The following is a 21084-nucleotide window of genomic DNA, read 5'->3' as shown; positions in this document are numbered from 1 at the left end:
TAAAAATGTATTTGTTCAGTCCTGTGACATTGAATACTGAAATTAGTAATCTTATGATAGCACACAGTAAGTGCCTATACATACATATTATAAAATTACATTGCACATTGATTAGAGTTCAAAACTGAGAATTAATCAAAACCTGAGGCAAAAACATGACTATAAATAAATTGTTTGTGATGCACCAACAAAAATAATTTTTTTTAGTAGAAAAAACAGAGAAGGAATGACCTTTTAAATTCTATGAATAGCTGAAAGCCTACCATTTGAACAAACAAACAAAAATATTAGAACTATTCCTAAGAATAATAGAAAACTCATTTTTTAAGAAGTCTAAGTCTCAGTCAGAACCAAAATTGGCCAAAGATTTCAAGCATAGGGAAGGGTCCCTAAGATAGGTAAGCAGTGAGCAGAGGTACAGGAAAGACGCTGGCGCAATACAAGACAGGTCTGGGATATTATGGACTAGGAATGCCAACAGGGCAGAAGTTCTCAATACCTTCTTTAACCATGCTTTTACTGACATAGATGTACCCCATATCACAGGATCAAGTAACAACAGCAATTCTGTGTTGACCCGCAGAAGTGGAGGAAGGGCTGCTCTGCAGCCTCTTGCAAGTGCTCGACCCACATACATTTATGGGACTGGGCAAATCCACTCCAGGGTGTTAAGGCAAGTGGCTGACTTTGTCACCAGCCACTGTCTTGATATCTGAATAGTTGTGGAAATCAGGGAACATCTGGATGATGACTGGAAGAGGACAAATACTATACCTATCAAAAATGACACAAAGAGGACTCAGAAAACTAGAGACCCATCAGTGTTACCTCAGCCTTTGTGAAAATAAGGGAGTGAGTCCTCTTAGAAACTGTTGCAAGTCAAATAGGGGATTGGAAAAAGTTTACTCAGATTTACCAGAGGGAAATAATTCCAGACGGACCTGGTCATCTTGTGCAACACACTAACAGGTTCTGTTGACATGAGATGAGCAGTGAACACTGTTTTCCTGGTCTTCATCAAAGTGTTCAACACAGTTTCCCACAGTTTTTCATGAACAAAATGACAAAATACAGACCGGATGTGAGTCTGTGAGACTGGTGGGAAATTGGCTAACCAGCCATGCTGGTAGGGTGATGATCAATGCTTTTACTCACACTGTGGGGTCAGTCACAAGTGGGGTCTCCCAGGGATCCATACTGGGCCCGATGTTGTTCAACATCTTCATAAATGATCAACATGATGGAACTGGAAATATGCTCACTGAGTTTGTTGATAACAGCACAGTGGGTGGTAGGGTCAAGAAGTCAGAAAGGACAGCCACCTTACAGAGAGATCTGGACAGCTTAGAAGAGAGACCCAGCAAGAGCAGTGTGAAATTTAACCAAGACAAGTGGGAAGTCCCACATCTAGGACTACATAACTGAAGAGTGCAGGACAGACTAGGATTTGCGTGGCAGGAGAAAGCTGAAAGGGACCTTAGATCCCTAGGGGACACAAGGTGAATGTGAGTCAGCGATGATCTGTGGCAGCAACAAAGGCAAAATTGATCCTGAGGGCACCTCCATCCACAGAAGCGTTACTGTGAGAGACAGAGATGCTATCATCCCTCCCTACTCAGTGTTTGTCAGGCTGCACCTGGAGTTCTAAGTGCAGTTTTTGTCCCCATGGCCAAAAAACATAAACACAGACTTCTGAGGGTCCAAACAAGGGCCATAAAGATGATCAAAGGACTGAAGAACCTGACATATGGCAAAAGACTGAAGCTGTTATATCTATCTCCCTGGAGAAGAAAAGGCTTAAGGGGACCATATTGCAGTACTCCAGTACTTAAAGGGAAGCCACAAAGGGAATCAAGGATTTCTCTTCACAAGACATCACATGGAGAGGACAAGGGGCAAGAGGTACGAGTTTAGCTAAGGGAGGCTTTTATCTTGACAGACTTTTTTACAGGGAGAACAATAAATCCATAGAACAACCTCTCCAGGACCATGGTAGAGTCCATATTACTAGAGGTTTTCAAGATGCAGTTGGACAGGCTGCTAATTCGTCTCATTACACCCCTTTTTCCAAAATATTTTCAGCAGATCTTTTGAGGTCCCTTCCAGCTTGGGCAATCTTATGATTCTGTTTTATCATAGGTACCTATTAATATTATTATGGCTAGCAAAGAAGAATACAATTTAGGAAACCAATGATCTTACCAAATCCAATTTTGGAGCTGGGATGCATTAGAATCCTCTCTCAATCCCGCGAGAAGTTACCACAGGGCTGTGTCCAGACACCTGGGGAGAAGAATTTCCCTCATGCTCCAATGTCCACGTGGAAAACCTTCTACTTTTGCTGAGATTTCGTGGTGTTTTAATGGGAAAAAAGAGTGCGGATTTACGGTCACTTAAGAATTTTTCACATTCTCTCAGTGTCTCACCTTGGACCTCCAGGCACCAGTACTAGATAGCCCTGATTAAGCAATCCACCTAATCTGAGCCATTAATCTCTGGCCCCTGATCAGGGAGAGAGAGAAGGGGGGGCGGGGAGCATCCTGCCACACACCCTGCACCTGTTTCCTGAGATTAGTTGAGTATTCTATAAACATATAACCTTACTAAAATACAGCATTTTATTCGCAACAAAAGGCTCAGGTGTGTTCCATGGCGGATTCATTGCTGCTGTCCAACACAGGGCATCCCCTGGCAGTCTCCCCCAAAGAGTTTTCCAGCAGTGCCCCCCACCAAAACTATGGTTTTCATGCAATTTTCATCTTCTTTTCTGTCTTTTATTCTAATAATTTTTTTGTATTGTTTCATAAAATCAGATACAAAATATCAAAACAGAATATATATTTTATGCTATTACTTTGATTTTTTTCAAAAGAGGTAAAAAACAAATTTTAATCTTAAAAGTAGTTTTCACAGGAAAATGCATAGGAGTATTGATCTATCTGCTAACTTCCTTATTCTAATGATTTCTTTTCATTAAAGCAATACTGGAAGATTTTTTTCAAAAACTATGAGTCTATTCATCTTAAGAGACTAAATTAGAACTCAGTTAGAGAAAAGATAACTGAGTAATTTCTGTTGCATTGTATGGAGTTTCAAAACCAGGTAGATTATTTATTTTACTCTCTTGAGATGCACACATGATATTTTTCTAGCTTGAACTAAAAAAAACAGTAAATAATTTGTATTTTTATGTGGTATAATATATATTAAATAATCAAAGATATAAAAAAATTCAATGTCTCCCTGCTCAAATTTTAATTTTAATAGCTTTTAAAATTAAGTCAGCCTTTATCTGATTTTAATCTGCATACAGATATTTCGTGCATAATTGGTGCTAGAGCAGCAAAACTGAAGATGCTAATGGTTGCTAATTTCATCTTTCAGTTTACAGTGTGAAACTTATGGAGATCAGAGAGCAATCACAAGTAATATCTGCATGCTAGTCTGACTCAAACAAGTTTGGAAGTGTTTGTAGTAACTTTCCTCAAGAGCAGGATTTTTACACAGTCTTCCTTTGTGTGACAAGGAAAATAAAACTGATTGAAAATGTGTGTATAAAGTAGGTACAGGTAAAATATACACATAAAACCCATCCTTTTTTTAAAGATGCATGTAAAAAATAAAGGATGTAGAAGAATGTTTAAAGAAGAGAGTGCAGTTTCACAGAAAATAGCTGTGTGCTTATACTCTCCACATTCTTTCCCACTCCCCCAAATGTAAAAAAAATTGTACTATTGGCCCATTAGTAAAGCTAATCATCCTCCATAATAGGCCAAACAAAAATGAAACAAACAAAAAAACAAGCCCTGAGCCCCTAAACTGGGAAAAAACCCAAAAGAAACCTGCTTATTTAAACATAATCTGTGAAACCACAGCATAAAGCAGTGACAGAAAGCAGAGTCAATAATTAAGTATTCCTTTCAACCTCTTGGAAAGATGAAATAAATATCTTAGACACATTACTGACTCTCATTGTTCAAGAAAATGTCTTTCAGCATTAATGTTGCCCAAACTACCTCCTATTTTCCTATGGAAAGAACACAGTAACTTCATTTTTATTAGTGCCTTATAAAAAGAGAGAATCATAGATCTTGCTTGCCTTCTAAGATTTATTTCAATTTCAGTACTAACACAAAGCGAAGAAAAGGAACACAATTAAATTGCAGATCATGAAACAAGATAATGAAATAAGATGTCAGGCAGCTGTCAATTTGAAATGCCTAAAGTTATATAAAGGAAACTTCACAAGGGGTAAAATGCGGCGTATTTCTTTCTTTATTTATTTATTCAGCAAAACCCAGAAATCATAATCCTGAAACACAAATTTGTAACCCACTGCTCAAAAACAAAAGACAGCCCTGCTTTCTTTTGGACACCAGTCAATTTATCTTTATCTTCCCTGCCCAGTTTTCCTGTACTGGTAGATGTAGACGTCTTCATAGCCTATTAAAACCAACAATTGTGAAAGTGCTGGAGTGGAAGTAGTCTCCATGGAAACAGTAGTTAAATTTGGGTAATAAAATACGCTAGTATAAAACTGCATCTCTCCTCAGCTCCTAGTAAAAATTAATAAATAAATAATTTTTAAAAACTATATAAAATAAAAATACTGTATAGCAGTATTTGTGACCAAATAAGTCTCCAGCACCATCTGTATTATATCTAATGTCACACTGAGATGATAATTTTGGAAAAAGTAGCACCCCCTGAGGTCTCTTTTGTTCCTGTTCTCCTCTTAAGCAAATAATTGCAACTACTACAATATAGGTTTGGGACAGAAAGTAAGAGAAAAAGGAAAAATAAATTTTTCCTCAAATCCAAGCAAATAATATATTACAACTCATTAGTCAAGTCTCCCTTTTGTACTGGGAATACTGAGGTAGAGGTACAAAGCATAAGCAAAAAAAAATCCAAAACCAAAAAGACTTAAAAGGAAAAATGACATTCACACAAATTATATTAAAACAAAGAAAAAATGGATTAGCAGTTCTAAAGCAGTAAGACATATAAGAATAAATCCATGCTATCAAAGGGAATTTAATTGAAATATAGACTTTCTGCATGACAGCTGACACAATGCATTAAAATCAAAAGCTGAGGGCTCGACAAATTGAAAAAAAATCCCCCAACTTAAAGCTTTCATTGCCAATCAAGCTGATCCAGGAAAGAAATCCCATAAATTAGTCCCATCATTTTAGTTACATACATAGTTTTATAGTTCACATACTCTCTTTCTGACATTTTCACAAACTACTTTTTCAACTTCTTAATAGAAAGTCAATAAGCTACCAATATTCTCTCTAGATGGGAACTGAAACACAATAGGATTAAGTGCCCAAGAATACATAAAATTTTATAGTTAAATTAATGTCTCAGACAAATCCTTTCAAGTCCAGCATCTAGCTCCATTTTTTTAATAAAGAAAGAATAACCTCAGGAAGCCCAGCAATACATTGGTTTTTCTGACCATTGTTGTAACAACCAGGTAGTAGCAAATAACCCTATTCCTGCAGTCATTTACCAGCAGTCTTGAAAGCTACTTGGAATGACAGATTTCTCCTTGTTACACCAAAGTACTATAATCAGCTAAATTCAAGTCACTGACATTTATGGAACAGCCCTACTCAAAGTCATAATGCAAGGTAAGATTGGTTTAGATGCCATTTCCTCTACCTTTGTAATTTCCAGAATTTCCTCCTTGGGAGGAATAAAGAAGCCTAAACTTTCCCTGTCTTTTTCATACATTACAGAATGTGGCATATAAAGTCTTTAAGGCCCCACTCACTTTTTGAAAGACAGCAGTTACCGGGTAGGAGTAGCTCCCAGTTCTCATCTGATTAACACTTTCTGTATTTCTTGGTGAGGTTTTAAGAACAGGGCTCCATATAGTAAGTTTCCCTAGTGGTTAGTTGTAACAAACATTAGCAATCTACCTCTTAAGGAGTTCAAAATAATTTAACACAAATTTCAATCGTCAGCTCATTAAAAAAAAAGCATCTTAACCTCCGTTTTGAATCTGGTTTAAGCCAGTGAATACAAATTAATATAAACAGAGTTGCATAAATGTTTAATGTGAATGGTAAAAAGTATGAGAAAAATGGTGACATAAAAGCCATGGTTACATATTAAAATTAAAGCAGTATATTTTTGAATTTATATATATAATTTAGTGGACCTGTTTATATACCATTTTTCATTCAAGTACTGACTTACACAATACACAGCTGTATTAGCATTCTTCTATATCTTACTATTTAAATCCACTGAGTCTCATTTGCATAATAAATGCTACTGGGAATAAAAAAATCTAGAACATTTATTGTTATTTTTCTCCCATACTCCCAGTGAACTTTAGTTGCAAGATAGGCTACTGAAAATGTAATAAATCTGAAGGAAGGATCTGCACTTTGGGCCATAGGTTTCCCTTACTACCAAGATATAGCCTGGCTTAAGATTCTTTTACAAATTAATTTACATAAAAGTGCTGGAAATTAACATATACTGTTTGAAGGACTCAAAACTAGAAAAGAAAATAATCACTAAATGTTTATAAAATTGCCTCTATCAACAAGTTAGCTCTAAGACCATGCTCTCTGTTATTTCTTTTTCTAATGGTATCCTCTATTTTCTCCCTTTATATATTAGTAATATATTACTTCTCATATCCTTTTACAGTTCAAAGAGACTTTGCCACTCAAAAAACTGCAAATAGAAGAGATTGCAGCTACTTAAATTTAGAAAGGGATGGAGGAGTAGACACAATACGGAATTGAAACAGGTGTGTTTCCCAGCTTGAGACAGGACAGGAAACTGTTCCAAACTACTTGCTCAGTCACACCCTCTTTTTGGAACAGTGCAGTGCTGTGGCCTCTAACCACTGCCCCTCATCAGCCATCACCTTCAGAGCTGAACAGAGAAATCTCTTTCCAGTTTGAACTCAACACAGCATTATTAATTCTCCCTCAGCTACCAACCTTACTTAGCATCACCAGGCAGCAATGTTGATAACAATTCTCTGATCCACTGTCTCCCACAGGATATCTCTGTCTTTCCATGACATGGTGAGTCACCCAATGATGGTTATCCTTAGGGGCAACTCACAGTTATACTGGACTGACCTGTTTACTGACTAGAGCACTTTGTAACCTGAATCCATCCTCTCAGTCTTCAAGAGATGGGGGAGAGAGAAGGGAAGAACAGGTTCTCAGCTGGGTATATGTAGCAAGATTTTGCAATGAGGTGGGTGGGCAGGAAGGTTGCAGGGGTGACCCATGTGAGTAGACACTAGAAACTGTCCCTGTGTTGAACAAACAGAGCACCACCTGGCTCCAAAATGGGCCCATGCTGGCAAAATATAAACCTACCAGCATGCTGTTGGTGCCTCTGTGTTAACATATGTAAGAGTGGATAAAAAATGTGCAGCAGCTGTGAGAGAAAGTGAGAGAAACATGAGGGAAGCAGTCCTCAAGCCACTAAGATCATGATGAAGCATGGGGAAGAGGTGCTCCAGGTGCAGAGCTGAGACTGCTCTGAATGCCTTGGAGAAGACCATGGTGAAGCAGGTTGTCTCCCTGAACACCATCAAGGACCACATCGGAGCAGATCTCCACCCTGCAGTCCATGGAGGAAACTCACAGCTCAATGTATTTTGCAGGACTGTGATATTATAAAGCTACTTTTCTGAAATGAACTCTACAGCAACTGCAGAAAACTTAACCCAAGGTTTAAGGATTTCCAATACAGATTTAAATTGAAATTTTTAGTCTCACAAGACAGAGATATCTGCTTGATGTGACAGTTTCTAAAAGATCAGACCCAGGGAGTAAAGAACCTTTCTCCAATTAAATGACAATGTACAGGGAACATAACCAGTGAGGAAGTGTATTTTTACAGACAACCTCTGAAATCAAAGGCAAAGGAAAGTCCTCTATGATGGTACTCTGCACACATCATTCATATGTAACACAAAGCAGCACTTCATAATAATTTTGAATTATTCAGGTCAAAAAATTCCCTGACAACATTATTGTTAAACTCCAGAATGTACTGATGATATGTGCTTCAATAGCCTTCAAGGGAAATCAGCTTTATAAAACCTGCCTTGTTACCTTGTGGCTTGTATTGCATGGTCTTTGTGCAAGTTCCTTCACTGCATATTTCTGCTATAATTGCTGTCTCCGTAACGTGTGTTTAGTATCAACAAATTCAAATACAAAAATTCGCAGAAAATCTATATTTATGGCAGTGATTAAAAGTTTACTCCCTGAATGCAAACCTTTTGCATTCCCACATCACACTCCTTGCAAGATTAGTAACTTAGAATTCAAGATTAGTAACTTAGAATTTCAGAGTGTTATCTCTCACTGTGATCTCTAAATTAGAGCTTCAACACTGTAAGTCATTATGTTTTGGTTTATGTTTTTTGAACATAACTTGACTTAAAAAAAAAATTATAAAACAAAGATAAGGAAAACTTACACTCTTCTTTTATGAAATATAATTATATCCACACTTTAAAAAAATCTTTTGTAGAATAGAAGTTATAAATTTTTATTATGTGTATTTTCAAATTCATGTGATTAACAATATAAACTGACAACATGGTAATGTTCTGCAAGAAATAATATTACTAGTCAGGAGAAATTTTCAGTGAATGCTTATAATTAGAAGTAGTCTGAGACGTATTCAGTCCCCACTGTCTCATAATTTTTCAAGTGGAAAAATACCACTTTATTACTACAATAAGAGTTAATGTAAACATATTTTTCCTGGTGTTTCCACCCTTTATGGGTCTTTTGGATTATTGGTCTACTGTGTTGCTTGCAGTGTGCTATGTAGAAATCTTCAGAGAATTTTCAGGGCCTGCACACAATTTCAGAGCACTGGGAAAGTCACATGCCAGAAATCCTACATGCTTCAACATTTGAAGGCTGAAGACTCTGAAGAGCCACTCCAGGCAACCTATAAAAAAAGAATCAACATCTACTTTAAAACTGAGCAAAACAGAACTGTTTGTTACCTTATATTACCTTGTACATACTGAATAATGAGCCATTAATTTCTTATGTCTCTTTTTGCTCTTGCACATTTTGAATTCACAAAAACTGATAAGTGTGCCATATGGTACCCATACCAAGTTCCCAAAAATATTTTGGCAATTGATCCTAAAGAAGAAAAATTATGGATGGAATTTAGTTTAGTTCTAAAACAAGAAAAGAAAGAAAATTGAAAGTGCAAACATAAAGTTACCTGCTTTTTCCCCCCTATTTTGTAAAACTTTTTTATATTTATCAGTCTTTAATGCTCTACAAAAACTGGTTTGGTTATTTTCTGCTATGGTTCTTGCAAGATTTAATGGAGAGCCCATACTGTAATTTGTCTCCCAGTGAGAACTGCTTACTATATTATTACCAAAACATCAGCATATGTCTTTTCACAGAATGTGGTGCAGTGACATTTCCATTTCAGCAGCTTTCCTTTTAAAAGAAATTTTGAAAATTGTACAGAAAAACATGAAGCAGATTCATTAATGACTCTTTAGTTTGGGTGCTCATTAACATTTAAGTGAATAGTACAGTATTTCAGTGCCATTGCTGGTATCACTGGTCCTGTATTTTTAGTGTTTTCTAATTTATCATGTTTTTTCAGGAAATACTATGAGTGCCAAATTTTTGTCCATCTCATTTACAAAACACAGCATGATGTTCTGCTGAAAGTAGAGGAATAATTTTCCTAGGATGTGCAAATTTTTTACAGTCTGCTAAAGAAAACTTTTGTTCTATATCATTAACACAGATAAAACAGGTGCAACATCAGTTAAAAAACCCAAATGTTTCCTGTGAAAGGGATTTTTAATCTATTTTCAGTAGAGGAAGTATTTTTTTTGCCTACAATTTAGGGCATGGAGTTTACCGATTTAGAATTATTGACAAAACACATCACTGAAAGAGAAGTCAGACGATAGATTTAAAACAAGATTATCACTACCTTGCACACAGAAGCATTAGAGTCAAAAGAACATTCATAAACTTGTTGTATGACCAACTGGCTAGTCTCCCTTTCACTACTGAGGAAATACTGGCAGTGTCTTAAACTTACAGTCTATTAGGAAAAGATACAAATGTCCATAAACAGATGGCAAGGACATGCTGAGATTTTACTAATTGTTTTCAGTACTTTGTTGTAATGTCAATGGCTTACGACAGTGCTATAAAACCACTAATAGTTGAAGGTAAAATTCTAATTGCAACTGCTCAATGGTAATAATTTGTGAGGGGGGGATGATCTGGCACAGAAGGCAAGAAGGACCAAATACAGGAGATGGTTGAAGAGGATGGAAGCAGGAATGCCAGGGATAGAGTGATCCCTTGCAAGGAAATGAAGCTTTCCTTGGTGACAAGAAACAGTCTGTGTTGTCTTGTGTGAGTTCTGGAATGGGAGTGCTCACAGACCACACTTCACCCAAACAGCATGAAACTGCATTTTATCTTAACAGAAGAATAATTAATTGTGTGTAAGGACTTGAAGATTTTGAAGACAGAAATTCTTTGCAGAGATTTTCTTCAATTTAAGGCATTTTTATCTACATGGAAGAATGAAAATACTTAAAAACATAGAAAAAATAGTAGGAGAACTCTCCCTAATTTTTCTGTGCAATATTACTTTGCTGAAGATGACACTGTGCATGATTTGTTCTGAATAAAGAAGAATCTCCTGCTGGAAATCCATCCACTGAAATTTATTTAACAGGCTAAGCTGAGGAGTTATGAATATGTCAATCCTGTTAGCTATGTGTAGCAGTTAATCAACAAATTCAATACTTGTACAAAGATCAAACTGTCTTGGAGACACCTATATGTCATGATTTTGGCTATTAATTTTAGGAGTCCCTATCAAAAAAGTTTATTAACTTCCTGAAATAATCTTAAGTCAGAATTGATGTGTTCTGTAATTTGATTAGACAGTGAAACATCAACATTGTGGGGTTTTGCCATTTCTTTTGAGGAATGTTGTTTGAATAAAAGTCTACAGTCTTTGAATTAACAGGATCATGAGAAAAAGGGTTTAGGTATCTGCTGTGCTTGTATATTGTTGTAATATTTGTGTCTTTTAAGAATAGGAAAATATAAAATATACCTTATGGCTGCAGGGAAGACAGTGCAGCATTGGAATTGGTTTTCCAAAAAGACCATGCAACTTCTATCTTTGGAGGTTTTTCTAGATTCAGCCTCAAAAAAGCCATAAATTACCTACTCAAAGATTGGCAATAATTTTGTTTGAAGTTTTAGGTGGGACAGGGTGACCTCCAAAAGACCCTTCCAGGCAGTACTATTACGGTTCTATGGAAAAAGCAGCAGGGTTTCCTGAAAAACATTTATTGGCTGCAAGCCTTAATAGAAGATAATGCACTATGAAATCACAGAAATTATATAAAAATATGTTATTATACAAATACATTGCAAATAGAACATATTAGGATGATTTATTTTAAACCTCGGTAATATCAGGCCATTTATCATGAAAGCAAGTGGAAAATAAACCTAATGTATTTCAAATAAAGCAGAATTTCTAAAGCTAATCACAGTGTGTTCACAAAGATTGCTTCCTTTTAAACGCAGTAGATGCTCAAGGATTATTACAATATAACCTGATATATGAATAATTGGTTGCATTTACTCATATCCTCGAACAAACTCAAATACTTCTGTGTAAAAATACTGTGTGCTTTTCATGCACAGATATATTCTGTAAATATATGTTCATATTAAAAATGAATCAAGATACTGCTGAAAATCCTTTAATGTGAAACAATTTAATGATTTTCCAGTCAAATTCAAAAAATTCTAATCAGACATCATGGAAGACAATGTAAAAATTTTCCATCAATAATTTTGCAGGGACAGGTAGACCATTATTAATAACCCCTTACTACAGGGATCAAATAATACACTCGGCTCTTCCAGTAAATATGTGTCCAGCACAAGCATCTTAAAGAATATCCCCATATGATTTTTCTTTATAGTGACAGAAATTTGTGGGTTTGTAGTGGCTTTGATGGGAATAGAGTTGGAGTTTTGTAGTAGTTTTGTTGGGAATAAAGTTAAATTTATTCATAGTAGATCATATAGTTCCATGGTTTGGATACCTGCTGAAAAAAGTGTCAGTAGCCCAGGAATGCTTTATTTTTTGCTGGACAGTGCTTGTACAATATCCAGACCTTTTCTGCTTCTCGCATGCTCAGCACATGCCCATGCCATTTCACTAGTGAGCAGGCTGTGCACACAGAAAGCTGTGTGCACCTCAACTGACCAAAGGAGTGTCCTGTCCCATGTAACACCCTGCTGAAGGTCTAGAGCTGCAAGCAGAAGGAGGGAGGGGTTTTCTTTGGAGTTATGATGCTTGTTTTCCCAAGTCAGTCTTGGAAGTGATGGAGCACCTCTTTCCTGGAGGTGGCTGAATACCTGCCTATCTATGGGAAGAAGTCAATTAATTCTTTTGTTTTACTTGAGCACACACCTTTTGCTTTATCTATAAAACTCTTCTCACTTTAACCTTTTAAATAGTCCCTCTTAGCCTGCTGAGGGGAGTGAGTGAGCAGCTCTGTGGGGCTGAGTTGATGGCTGGGCTTAAATCACAAAAAATTTGATCTGTAAAGACCTTTGGTAAAACATTATGCCCTAAATGTCCTTTAAAGATCAGAAGATGTCAGATGGGGAAAAGCAGCCCATTTTTCTTCTCTGAACTTGTCATCTCTGCCCAAATTTATAGTAACATAGAAATGGGTGACATTCAGAGGGTATAATTTCTGTTCTGGTGCAACATTTTAAACATGTTTTCTTCTACTTTAAGGACAGCTTTCAAGCTTTTTGGTTCTATTGAACATACCAAATCATAGTAAGTTTAAAATTAGGACAAGAGCTGATTTTCAAGGTCTATACATTCACCTTTGGGTTGCCTTTTTTGTCCTTTTTAATAATCTTGGAAACTCTGGTGCAAATCTGGGTGAAGGAATGACAAGCATTTATAGCTAAAGGGCCTCTGAGCAGTGAGGACTGCCTAGGCTCCTTGGAAAAGAGAGGCTGTAGGATGAAGACACAGAGTGCTATAATATCACTTTAGTTCTGAGCTCCTGTCTCACATAAAAACGTGTCTGCTTGTTCAATTCTCAACCTTCTTATTGATAATGGGAAAAGTTCAAATAGGAGGATACTTTGGGAAGGAAAAGACTCACTAGAGTAGCCAAAAGATATACCATTCAGTGTACAATGACATACTGAGCCAAATTATCATCTCTTGTAAGTAAACCCTGTATTTCTTATTTTCACTCCTGCTTTATCATGCGATCAGATGTTAACAATTGGAGCAAAATGTTCCATTAACATATTATAATTACAAGGTTATTGCAAGAGAAAAACTGTGTAAAGTCTTCCTATGGCTTTGCAGCTGATATTGAATATTTCCATTTTTAAATTAGCCATCCTGAAAATGATATTGTTATAAAATACCATTATCAGCTATGTTTTCAAACAGAATACAAGGCGATATGGTAAGGGAAAAAATCCATTTTGAGTGCCCTTGTCAGTTCATGTGTGTGTTGTTCTGATCTTTAATTCATTAAATGCTGTTGTTGCTGAAGGATCTCTGCCTTGCTTTAGTATACATTCCAATGACTGCCTTAAGCTGGCAGATCTAAAAATGCACACTTTTGCTGCAGACCTTTAAATTCTTTGGCACTTCACAGATCTGAATTTTTTGGCCTTTCATAGAATTCTGTAAAATTCATTGTTCATATATTTTAATAAATTTGGGGCAACAATTCCATTTAGACTATGACTGTAAATAGCCATACAGACAATAGCTCTGGAAAATACTGATGCCTATAGCAACTGTAGGTCTGCATTATCATCTGGAACTGCATCTCTCCAGCACTGCAGGAGATTTAGCTGCTAATAAATAATATTTACACCCTTGTCCTCATACTACAATTCTTCTTACACTTGTATATTTCTAAAGCAGCAGTGCTTGGAAATAGAGGGTGACAATGCCTTCTTTAAAGTTATCTGGCTGTTCCTAAACAACAGTCCTATAAGTTCTCTGCTAAACAAAATTAACTTGACATCCACTTTATTCTGAAAATACCTTCCTCTTTTTTTCCTTTGAATTTTAATATGGAATAACTGCTTCAAGGAAGAAACCAATACTCTTCTGTTCCTGTGTAAAAATGACTCTGAAGGTAATTGCAAAAGGCTTGCAAAAATCTTTACAGTACTGTCAAATTAAAAAAAAAAAATTAAAAAATCTTTCTTTTCCTCATTTTATGAACTGCAGTAGTCCAAACTCAGTTTTAACATGCTGGAGTAATATGTTCTTTGTCATTTTTAGTGAATAGTAGTTTTACTGTAATACTTTCTTTTTAATGTCAATTAATTCATATTTTATAAAAAGAAAAGAACACAGCTATTCTTCATACCATATGAGTAAAATGAGACATCACTTAAGTTTATATGAGGACCTTTCATACTTAGAGCAGTACAGTTCCAAAGTGATTAAAATTTTTCAATTTTTCTAAAATTTATAAGCTACCAGCAGTTGCTTTAGAAATGATTGACACCTGAAAAAAGAAATTCTGAATTTTCCATAGAGCATATTTAGATCTATACTAGGATAGTTCTACAGTTCTCAAATTAAGAAAGGACTAGAGCCAAATTTTTACAAAATAGGTGCCTTCTTTTGTGTATGAATATTTCTGCCTGAATATGATGGAAGAAGGACAAAAATTTCATGAGAGGATGAGAACTGTATTAAAATTGAACAATGCAGCACATTTTGCTTTGTTCAGATATAGTACTGGATGTCATTAATAATACTTGTGTAATCCTCTCTTCCTATACATGGCCAGAGCTGAACCAAAGGATTAAATTCTTATTCCTTAAACTGAAGTTTAAGGACAACCATTTATATTTTATATTCAATAATAATAACCATAAACTGTTCTAGACTGAAATTACCTACTGTGTTCTGTCAAAGAGGGTCATGTGTGACACAGGATTAAGGCAAGATTGGAGAAAATTTCATTATTTTGGAAAACCTTTGTTTTAGTGATCATTTCACTACATCTGGAAATTCTGAACAAAGATTCTGCTGGAATAGATTTGCTGCAGCTACTAATTTTATTTATGCATCCTCAGATACTAATTTAAGTTATAAAAATGAAAGGATTACTTTTTTAGCAAAATATTTCAAATAAGAAATTCTCAAAATTCTTTTTTTAGTTTCAAAAAGCAGTTTGTCATAAGACAGATCTTTGAACTACCTGGAGCTGGAATAATAGTGATAAAGTGTTATAACATGTGAACGAATCTTAAGCAAATTTGACTTAATACAGTTTTAACCCATCTTTTGACCTTTTCCTCACAAATAAATAGAGAAGACAAATGCCTGTAATGTAGAAAAACATTGAAAAACTCATTCAGATTACTAAATTCTGTCTTTTAATCCTACATTACATTGTGGTTGCAACATCAGAAGATACATATAAAGATGGGGATATTAAAACCTTGAGTATATTTAAATTTAATTATCATTTCTAAAAAAGCTCCTGAAAAGAGAAAAAAAATCTATATATAGAGACAAAATACTTTTAGAGGCAGTTGTTACTGATCATTTATGACAACAGAGGAATCTTTACAGCTGAAATAACTGCAGCAAAGTTGCCAAACAATCAAGTCTCACTGGATCCAACCCCTAAAACTCAAGTCCATCAGTGTTTTCGCATATGAGAACACAGAGCCTTGCTCTGAAAGCATCACAAAGCACCAAACAATGAATATGTATATGAGAAATCATGGAAAAAGTTCTGAGCATTTGCCATAAAATTAGAATTCAATGACAAGTCAATCTACAGCCTGAGAAATTTCATTAGAAATGGAGAAGCAGCCAATGTTTAACCTTTATTTGTTTCTCACCAACATTCTATCTTTACCTGCTTAAGATACTTCAAAAGTGTAGAAGAAAACATAAGTGACTGATGAAAATAGTAGATCAGGAGGTCTTATGCAAATGCAACCACGTAAAAATGTAATTAGAATAATGCCAGTTCCCAGGTGATGGTCTTAGAGTTGCTACTCCTGAAGAACATAAGAACTCTGAAACCAAGAAGGAAATGTCTGAAATGTTTGGACACTTTATGGCTAGGAAAGTTAAAATTTTTGTCTTCATTGAGCTAAATTACTCAGTTGGTTTTGCCTGTGTTTGAAAAAAGCTTACGTCAAGAAATTACAAGTGACATGTTTCTGGTAGATGTCTTGAAATCACAGAAATAGCCAGACATGACACGGGGTTGCTCCTTTTATTAAGCAGTGAAATTGCTTGAAATCTAGCCCATGAGACATGAGGGAGAAATCAGGCTTGTTGGTCTTTTATCCTGGCTGAAATTTGTAAGTTGAAAAGACGCATGAGAAGCACCAGACTGTTTCCAGGGTTACAAGGTGCTGCATGTTAGAACATGAGATAGCTGTACAAGCATGTGTCATTCCAATCTCTCCCTTCCTTCAGTTCTGTCCAGCCTATTTCTGAAGTAAAAAAGTGTCTCTGACCACAGTTTTATTGAGGTCATCCTTGGAACAGAACTGATATCTTCAACCTGAGCCCTTATCTTGGTATCCAATTGTGAATGTGAAAACTATGTCAGTGAGGGCTTGAAAGAGAGATGAAAGAAAGACTTTCAGGATTTTACATCTGAAGTCCCATTATTATGTTCTCATATCCTTTACTCCTTTGTAAGTGTATAGATGAGAGAAGCCAAATGAGATTTCTCAAATTAATTCACTTGTAATTAAGTACCACCACACATAGACTTGTGTCTTCTGCTTTTTAAGCCAAACCAATGAAAAGTTATCCTGCATCATTTTGAAAGTCAGGGAGACATAGGCAAAGTTACACTGATGTCTCTAGCCTTTGAGCTTTTCAGTGTTTATTTTCAAGTTCATAACAATTAATTATAACTATGTACTCAGACATTTCTGCACAAAACCACCATTTTGATTAGCTGATCCTGGTTTGCAGCCACAAAAATCTCGAGAGCAAAGATTGTTTTTTTTATCTGTTAATTGCATATAGTAAAAACTTTCAATGTTTTGTTCATCCAGCACAATGAATATTGACTTCAAAAGATTTTTTTTTCCTGGTGTAATGATGCAACATGGAATCAAAATTCAGTTTGTTTTCTCATCTGCCACTTTGCTACTAGATGAAAAAATCCTTAAAATGATTCTTCACTGTTAAACAAACTGTGTGGTTTAGATGCATTTTTAGTTTATTCATCAGTCTTAATAAATTAAGAGTTCCATAACAAAGCAAAGGGATAATGAATAAACACTATTGCTACCAGACACTCAGTAACAGCGAAAACATAACCTTGAATTTCAGGAAACTGAAAAGGATTGGAGAGCACATACATCAAACATACTACAGAACTACAGAATTTCTAATTTCTAATTTCAAAGATACTTCAGAATTTCTCACATCTACCTGAAAAAAATGCCAGCAGAAAGAGCTGCCTGGCCATTTTATCCAGAGGGGATCACTTTGGGCAGCATCACATGGACAGGAAGCGGCAGAAAAAGAGCTACTCAAGAATTTTTTAATGAAGTTTTGTATTGGAAATAAAAAGGTTAAAAATAATTCCCTCATGTTTAGAAGCAAATACATTTGTTAGATATTGGAAATACAGATCCAGGTCTTTATTTGTATAGAAAGCAAAAGCAGAAGGGGAGATTCATTAAATCAGCCTTAAGCCAAATTTGCGGGGAGTCTTTCTATGGATACCATTGACACCATCAAGGGGATTGCTGATATCATGTTTGATAGACTTCAATACCCTTGGGAGAGCTACTTTATCACAAAAGACATCATTATTAAAAAAATTAAAGCTCTCTTTCCCCAGATAAATAGGATGAATAGGGAAGACTTGTTTTACATGTCTGAGTTTTGATAGATTAAGCATTGGTGTTCAGCAAAATCAGTCGGCAAACATTAGACAACAGTGGAAAAGTGAAGGAGACCTCTAATACATCATGTGGCATGGTAAGCAATATAAGAGATGTACAGTCTTAAATGCGGAGAATGCAGGACAACAGGACAGAAGAAGGGAACCCTCTCTAGTCTCATTCATACAAAAAGAAATCATTACAAGGATACACTGAATCCTTTAGACTGGAATGGTGAATACTGGCTTTCACAAGAGACATTATTGCATGCAAGAAAAACTTGGCATTTTTAAGAGTGGTTTCAACACTAAGTTCAAATTACCCACACAAATTTTCCAGTAAAGGTAGGTATTCGTGCACATTTTGTCTTCTCGCTGCTTTCTTTCAAAGAAAGTATTTCTCTGACTGTCTATAAATATAGCAGTAGCCTGTAACCTGATGTCAGCAGACTCCTAGAAGTCTGCAGGGTACTTCCAGTCATAAGTTTTTCTTGGAAAAGCTTAAAAAACCAACCAGGAGCTTCTTTATCATAATAACTTCTGCTGGTGTGGGTAGTCAAATGAAACATAAGCTTTTTGCTCCCAGGTGTTTTTTGTTTTTATTTCCATCCCTTCTGATTTTTCACTGCAAGTTTTTAGAGATGCAAAGTGTTAAATGAGATATTTTCTAACCTGGTGGTTCTATAGCTTTTGCCAACACCCAAATAGAGGGATGTTTCCAAGAGTAGGCAGTCCTCTGAAATATTTTTTAACATGAGTTTGAATTTCTCATAGATTCCATGATAGGGTTGAATCATGTTGTATTGATTATACTACATAATTGAGAATTTTATAGTTTTACTATGTTATCTTAACAATAAATACCTTTGTATCTATATACTAAGATAATATACTAAGTCTCAGTGTTTAGATTACTAAAAAATAAATTGGAAACCACATAGGGTTTCCACATAACAAAGTTCCAGGTAAATTTCATTAGTTTGCTGCTTAGTAGAGAAATCATGGATATGACTGGGACTTCAAGAATTACCCCATACCATTTAAAGAGTCTATGTATAAGACATGCGAAAGAAGTGATAATATGAGGTATAAATTGAATTAGCTGTTTGTGAAGTCTGATGGATGTTGTCATTCTGCAAGCATTGCCTTCAAAAGAGATAGTATTTCTAGCTGTATGATTCCTCATATAAAATGGTGCAATTTTTAGGCAGAAATCATATAAAAACTCTGGAATAGGTACAAGCACTGAAAACAAAGACAATACTTTCTTTCAACATAACAATTAGTCAGATCAACAAAAATGTAATCCATTTGTTTCTTTACTAAGTATGGTAGCAGATGTTTGCTCAAAGATGTACTAGAAATGTGGCTGTAGTAGAGTATACAGGTTGAACAAAAATAACAACTATTTGTCATTATTTTAATGTTTCCAAATCACCCTTTGATTACTAGAAAATGGAGATGATTTTCCATTCCTGTGTGGCTTATGAAATATTTAGAATCACAGCTCTTTGGTAGAGCATTGAATTTCCAATGTTCAGAATTCCTGTCACACTTGTAAACATACATGAGCTATAAAGAGACTTTTAACTCAAGGTAAGCATCCATGTCAGTAGAACACTCAAAGTGGTGTTGGTGTTTATAGTCAATATCATCATGTAGAAAAATATAAACAAGAAAAATAAAATGGAACAACTTAAAAGGAAATTAGCTGGTGACTATGCTTAGGCAGTCTGTAAAAGTATTGCTGGGTATTTTTTGAAAGAACAACATGAGCAATCCAACAGTTAACTCAGTTATACTGAAAAAATCCCTTCATTTGTTACAGAATGGTAAGTCTATCCTCTCAAGACCGATCCTGTTTCTTGTGTCTTGCTGGATATGCACCTCTGTATTCCTTCTTTTTCATATTTCCTTGTTTTCCTTAGCCATTGAATTATAATGGCACACATATATTTAAAAAGTTTCAAAGCTTGACAGGAATAAAATGTATATTCTGTGTAGAGATTGTATGCTGCAGTTGTTATAGGCTCTGTAACTTAATTACTTTAACATTTTGTGATTATCCCTTAGGCATCAGCCTCCTATTTTTTGCTGTTTTCCCTGCAGATAATCCAGCTGGCATGTGTAATTTAAGTGCATCAGAAATAAAAATTGAAACAGGAAATTGCAGCATTTATGCTAAGTATGGTTATAGTAAACCCATCTTCCACCTTCCCTTCATTTCAGATTTCAAATTCTCTCCTTCTTTTGTTGCATTCCACAAAATACTTTCTCCTGCTTGTAATCTTTGACTCCTGGCAAACTCATCCCCTCAACTCTCACCTGACAGAGCACAAAATTCAAGGCATTTCTTTTTCTCTCCATAAGTTTTTCTCCTCTACAATTAAATAGGAAGAATTTGTAACAAATTGGTCACATATATGGTCCACAAATATTGTCACATTTGTGACCATACACAACTGAACGTCTTCCACCAAGGCCATACAGTTTGACACCCAGTATCCAAATACATAAGGCATGAAACAACAAAGGAGTATATATTTTAGAAATTACACTAAACTTCTGTATCTAAAAATTGTATTTCTGTGCAAGCTATTGTCTTAGCAATAATTTTTATTTCTTTCTATTAAAATCTGATGCCCTTCACAGACATAACAACTTAACTGTGTGTTAGAGTAGGACAGTAACACTTTCTGTTAATGAACTGTATTGAATGCTCGGAGGAAAAATGGAACATTGTCCAAATAATTGTGCATTTAATCTTGGAAAATGTTTATTAAGGCACTTAATACTGCTTTTGAAATAATGTAGCCAGTTTATTATCTGTATATAAATTCATTTGTGGACTTAAATAAGGAATTAAGATTTGTCTGGCGTGCAATGGAATCAATACTACTTAAAAAAAATTAAATCTTTGTCTAACCATTTCTTTCTGGTTTCAGTATACAACACAATGTTGAAATGAAATTAATTTATCTGAACACGTCCCTCATAGGAATTCAAATAGCTCCACTGTACCAAACAATGCCAAAGACTAGATTAAGACTCTGGGAAAGAGACTGAAACATGAGGAGAGGAGGAGGAAGGGCATCTTA

The sequence above is a fragment of the Lichenostomus cassidix genome, chromosome Z (assembly GCF_008360975.1).
Source record: "Lichenostomus cassidix isolate B80296 chromosome Z, HeHo_3.0, whole genome shotgun sequence".
Classification (NCBI taxonomy): domain Eukaryota; kingdom Metazoa; phylum Chordata; class Aves; order Passeriformes; family Meliphagidae; genus Lichenostomus; species Lichenostomus cassidix.
Note: the sequence above shows the minus strand (reverse complement) of the source record.